This window comes from Salmo salar, chromosome 13 (genome assembly GCF_965601325.2).
Source record: "Salmo salar chromosome 13, fSalSal1, whole genome shotgun sequence".
Taxonomy (NCBI): Eukaryota; Metazoa; Chordata; class Actinopteri; order Salmoniformes; family Salmonidae; genus Salmo; species Salmo salar.
Window position 1 is genome coordinate 71,812,413 of NC_138303.1, and position 4,604 is coordinate 71,817,016.

Consider the following 4,604-nt stretch of genomic DNA (forward strand, 5'->3'; position numbering starts at 1 on the left):
TGTCTGGGAGACTGATCCTTCTCACTGGGCACACCAAGTCATTTCAATGTGGATATTTAGGTAATATTTGGTTGAGATGTTGATCAATAACATTACAACCTATTAACCCACTCAAAAAGAAAGCCAAAAGTTTGTTGAATTTTCAAAGTGTTATAGCAATGCTTTCAACCATCTAAACGCAGAACTAAATTCCAATTGAAAAAAACAATGTCATAGTTTTGGTTTAGTTGTCACCCAAATGTCTATCCCTGTGCCTTCAACCATTTTAAAGCACAGCAAAATTCAAACGAGAATACAATGTCAGATGTTTGTTTATACAACAGATAAATGTGTTATCACTGTACTTCATCAAATGACCTGCATTGCAGTTGAGATTACATGAAAGTACATGGTGCAAGTGCTCAATGACATTCTGCGCAGATTATTACCGCAATTGTGAAGTTCTCCACAAATCTGCGGCCAGGGCCTGCGTTACGGGTGGGATTTAGGGGGCCTGGCTCGCACTACCAAAACCTTGCCCGTTCAAATAAGGTATTGAAATGTTGATCATTTATTTGAGCGAGACACGTGCCGACACTCATAAATCTCAGATAAAGCATCGGAGCGATAGAAATCGCACCACTCTGTCTCAGCATGGGTAGACCATGTATCTGATGCTGTCTGGACAAAAAAAATTATGGCATCTCATACTATTTCTGTCCAGACAGCATCAGATCCATGGGCTAGATATTGTAAAACAGAGGAGCCATGTATTGCTCGCTCAGATGCTTTCTCCAGTGAGAGAGTTTCAGCAGAGAGGAAGAGGTGACAGAGGGCTCACTAGCCAAAATCTGTCCAGAATAAGCCCAATGCATTTCTATGGGCTTAATACGCAGACCTAAACTTGTCGCCTGCTTTCCCGCCTTCGGGGCAACAACTCCCATTGTTAGGGCAGCGACATGAGCATCTCGTCATTATATACAGATTTCTGGTTTCAGCCATTTGCAAATTGGAAAGGAAAGTGGGCGAGTCCACGGTTCAGATCCTGGCTTTCCCTGAAGTAAATTGATGTTTTACCAAATTGATATAATTGCTCTTGTCTTTGATCATATTTGATCATATTACTCCCGTGCTAGCCTCTCTACACTGGCTTCCTGTTAAGGCAAGGGCTGATTTCAAGGTTTTACTGCTAACCTACAAAGCATTACATGGGCTTTCTCCTACCTATCTTTACGATTTGGTCCTGCCGTACATACCTACACATACGATACGGTCACAAGATGCAGGCCTCCTTATAGACCCTAGAATTTCTAAGCAAACAGCTGGAGGCAGGGCTTTCACCTATAGAGCTCCATTTTTATGGAATGGTCTGCCTATCCATGTGAGAGACGCAGCCTCGGACTCAACCTTTAAGTCTTTATTGAAGACTCATCCCTTCAGTAGGTCCTATGATTGAGCGTAGTCTGGCCCAGGAGTGTGAAGATAAATGGGAAAGCACTGGAGCTACGAACCGCCCTTTCTGTCTCTGTCTGGCCGGTTCCCCTCTCTCCACTGGGATTCTCTGCCTCTAACCCTATTACAGGGGCTGAGTCACTGGCTTACTGGTGCTCTTCCATGCCGTCCCTAGGAGATGTGATCTTCCTGTCCGGGTTGGCGCCCCCCCTTGGGTTGTGCCGTGGTGGAGATCTTCGTGGGCTATACTCGGCCTTGTCTCAGGATGGTAAGTTGGTGGTTGAAGATATCCCTCTAGAGGTGTGGGGGCTGTGCTTTGGCAAAGTGGGTGGGGCAATATCCTGCCTGTTTGGCCCTGTCGTCTGGGTTCTCTGTCATAGTCATTTTGAGGGAGTACGCACACATACAAGTACCTGGTCTGCTGCAGGAAAATGTAGGAAAGTGTCCAATTGGAGAAGTCTGATTTCTGATTGTGTTAACTCACCATGTCCATCACCAATAAACTGAGCTCCTCAGTCATTTTTTCTTTGTCTCACACAGTAAGGCAATGAACTATTTTTTAACATCCATTGCGAATGATAATAGTTCCTCACAGTAGTTCCTCACAGTATTTAAAAAATCTTTGACACTCTCCCGACCTCGCCGATCACCAAGCCTCGGTGTGAAAGTGCATAATATGAGTGCTGATCCCAGATATCCAGTGGAAACTTTACACAAAACAGCTGTCTGCCTCAAGCTCACTGGTGGGGGACTTGACGGCCCAGAATAGGCTCGTTGATACAGTTGCAAGTTTTCTAGAGACAGCTTCAGGCCGGACCCAGTTGATTGATTTGATACAATGTTGCTCTTTACTAGAGATCACAGGAGGCTGGTTATTGAACACGTTTCCACGTCTTGTTTTTATAAGAAACATTGTTGGAAATTCCAAATTGTTTGCATATTACATTTACATTACATTTAAGTCATTTAGCAGACGCTCTTATCCAGAGCGACTTACAAAATGGTGCATTCACCTTATGATATCCAGTGGAACAACCACTTTACAATAGTGCATCTAAATCTTTTAAGGGGGGGGGGTTAGAAGGATTACTTTATCCTATCCTAGGTATTCCTTAAAGAGGTGGGGTTTCAGGTGTCTCCGGAAGGTGGTGATTGACTCCGCTGTCCTGGCGTCGTGAGGGAGCTTGTTCCACCATTGGGGTGCCAGAGCAGCGAACAGTTTTGACTGGGCTGAGCGGGAACTGTGCTTCCTCAGAGGTAGGGGGGCCAGCAGGCCAGTGGTGGATGAACGCAGTGCCCTTGTTTGGGTGTAGGGCCTGATCAGAGCCTGAAGGTATGGAGGTGCCGTTCCCTTCACAGCTCCGTAGGCAATCACCATGGTCTTGTAGCGGATGCGAGCTTCAACTGGAAGCCAGTGGAGAGAGCGGAGGAGCGGGGTGACGTGAGAGAACTTGGGAAGGTTGAACACCAGACGGGCTGCGGCGTTCTGGATGAGTTGTAGGGGTTTAATGGCACAGGCAGGGAGCCCAGCCAACAGCGAGTTGCAGTAATCCAGACGGGAGATGACAAGTGCCTGGATTAGGACCTGCGCCGCTTCCTGTGTGAGGCAGGGTCGTACTCTGCGAATGTTGTAGAGCATGAACCTACAGGATCGGGTCACCACCTTGATGTTAGTGGAGAACGACAGGGTGTTGTCCAGGATCACGCCAAGGTTCTTAGCACTCTGGGAGGAGGACACAAGGGAGTTGTCAACCGTGATGGTGAGATCATGGAACGGGCAGTCCTTCCCCGGGAGGAAGAGCAGCTCCATCTTGCCGAGGTTCAGCTTGAGCTGGTGATCCGTCATCCACACTGATATGTCTGACAGACATGCAGAGATGCGATTCGTCGCCTGGTTATCAGAAGGGGGAAAGGAGAAGATTAATTGTGTGTCGTCTGCATAGCAATGATAGGAGAGACCATGTGAGGATATGACAGAGCCAAGTGACTTGGTGTATAGCGAGAATAGGAGAGGGCCTAGAACAGAGCCCTGGGGGACACCAGTGGTGAGAGCGCATGGTGCGGAGACAGATTCTCGCCACGCCACCTGGTAGGAGCGACCTGTCAGGTAGGACGCAATCCAAGCGTGGGCCGTGCCGGAGATGCCCAACTCGGAGAGGGTGGAGAGGAGGATCTGATGGTTCACAGTATCAAAGGCAGCAGATAGGTCTAGAAGGATGAGAGCAGAGGAGAGAGAGTTAGCTTTAGCAGTGCGGAGAGCCTCCGTGACACAGAGAAGAGCAGTCTCAGTTGAATGCCCAGTCTTGAAACCTGACTGATTAGGATCAAGAAGGTCATTCTGAGAGAGATAGCAGGAGAGCTGGCCAAGGACGGCACGTTCAAGAGTTTTGGAGAGAAAAGAAAGAAGGGATACTGGTCTGTAGTTGTTGACATCGGAGGGATCGAGTGTAGGTTTTTTCAGAAGGGGTGCAACTCTCGCTCTCTTGAAGACGGAAGGGACGTAGCCAGCGGTCAAGGATGAGTTGATGAGCGAGGTGAGGAAGGGGAGAAGGTCTCCGGAAATGGTCTGGAGAAGAGAGGAGGGGATAGGGTCAAGTGGGCAGGTTGTTGGGCGGCCGGCCGTCACAAGACGCGAGATTTCATCTGGAGAGAGAGGGGAGAAAGAGGTCAAAGCACAGGGTAGGGCAGTGTGAGCAGGACCAGCGGTGTCGTTTGACTTAGCAAACGAGGATCGGATATCGTCAACCTTCTTTTCAAAATATCATAGCTAAACAGCGCTGGACTTGGTTAAAACCCTGGATGGTAGACCAAAGGGGAGCTGTAGATAGTTCAATTCTCCAGTAGGAAGTGCTGCCCACACTTTCTGATAGTGGATATAACATTGAAGATCTGATGTTGTTTTAAAGATACAAGTTCAACATATTTTTAACAAGGTTTCTCGATGTTGAAATTTAGTTACCATGTCGACCTAGTCCTGTGGTTGAGATTTCACCCTTAAAACAACCATTTATGTTGATTACTTTTTTCAAATCCAATGTCTTTTCCACGTAGATTCCATGTCACAATACGTTGACGAATTATGTTAAAACAACGTTGAGGTTGTTCCCAGTGGGTTGTGTTGCCTTGATTCAGTCAACAGAGAGAAGGGACAAAAAAACACATCTGGCACACAG